We start from the raw sequence: 1432 nt of genomic DNA, 5'->3' as shown, positions 1-1432 counted from the left end.
CTTTCATTCCTGTGCCTTAATGCACATCTTAATTACTATACCTTGATAGTAAATTACAGTATCTGGAAAGTAAGCCCCTACCTACTGAGTAAACACAATGGGAGCTAGCTATATTTGAGCTCTGTCTCTTGAACTACCCCCCCAAAAAAGGGGGGATGCATACTGCAAGGAAAAAAATGCAGGAAGAAACTATGGGATGTGCCATTGGGCAGTGAGTGGCAAAGTTGGAACCCTGGAACTGGAGATTGATATCCTGTACCAAGGGAACTGTGCTCTGTGGAGATCTGTGGGGCCCTCCTAAGAGGTCATACGGTGCTTGCTTCAGCAGCACCTATACTAAAATTGGAATGAGGGATCTCTGGGTGGCGCAGCGGTTTGGCGCCTGCCTTTGGCCCAGGGCGTGATCCTGGAGACCCGGAATCGAATCCCACATCGGGCTCCCGGTGCATGGAGCCTGCTTCTCCCTCTGCCTGTGTCTCTGCCCCTCTCTCTCTCTCTCTCTGTGACTATCATAAATAAAAATTTTTAAAAATTTTTTAAAAAATAAAATAAAATTGGAATGAAACAGAGAAGATTAGCTTGGCTCCTGTGTAAGGGTGACATTCAAAGAGCTCACACATGGGGATCCCTGGGTGGTGCAGCGGTTTGGCGCCTTCCTTTGGCCCAGGGTGCGATCCTGGAGACCCGGGATGGAATCCCACATCGGGCTCCGGGTGCATGGAGCCTGCTTCTCCCTCTGCCTATGTCTCTGCCTCTCTCTCTTTCTCTCTCTGTGACTATCATAAATAAAATTTTAAAAAAAAATTTAAAAAACAAAGAGCTCACACATGTGCCCCATAAGAGATCCAGACTTTGGATACCTGCCCACAGAAGGCCTTGTGGCCAGTGTTACTAAGTAAAGCAACAGCAATCACAGAGGATTCCAATTGCTCCCAATGAAGTAAAACATTTGCTCTGAAAATGAAATTAAAAAAAAATACAACTTATCAAGAATAAAGTACTTAGGAATAGATTTAACAAAAGGAGTAGACGACTTACATATTGAATATTGTTGAAGGAAATTAAGGAAAACATAAATAAATAGACCAGAAACCTTAATATTGTTAAAATACTCTCCAGGGGCACCTAGGTGACTCAGTCAGTTGAGCAGCTGGCTGGCTCTTGGTTTTGGCTCAGACCATGATCTTGGGGTCCTGGGATCAAACCCCACTTTGGGCTCCCTGCTCAGTGGGGAGTCTGGCTTAAAGGATTCTTGCTCTTCCTCTGCCCCTCCCCACCACTCATCTCCTTTTCTATCTCTCTTTGAAATAAATAAATCTTAAAAAAAAAAAAAAGATTCCCTCAAAAATGATCCACAGATTCAATGCAATACCTATAAAAAATCTCAACTATCTTCTGCAGAAACAGACACACTGATCCTAAAATTCCTATG

General features: G+C 43.8%; 1 non-coding gene across 1 annotated transcript; it reads left to right on the top strand.

Moving 5' to 3' along the window:
- The first annotated feature begins 522 nt into the window (after window positions 1–522).
- LOC121482211 lies at window positions 523–626 on the top strand. The gene has a single exon (XR_005985561.1). It is a non-coding gene; the product is annotated as a U6 spliceosomal RNA (small nuclear RNA).
- Window positions 627–1432: the final 806 nt, after the last annotated feature.

This window comes from Vulpes lagopus, chromosome 24 (genome assembly GCF_018345385.1).
Source record: "Vulpes lagopus strain Blue_001 chromosome 24, ASM1834538v1, whole genome shotgun sequence".
NCBI lineage: Eukaryota > Metazoa > Chordata > Mammalia > Carnivora > Canidae > Vulpes > Vulpes lagopus.
This window is presented reverse-complemented; position numbering and strand designations above follow the sequence as displayed.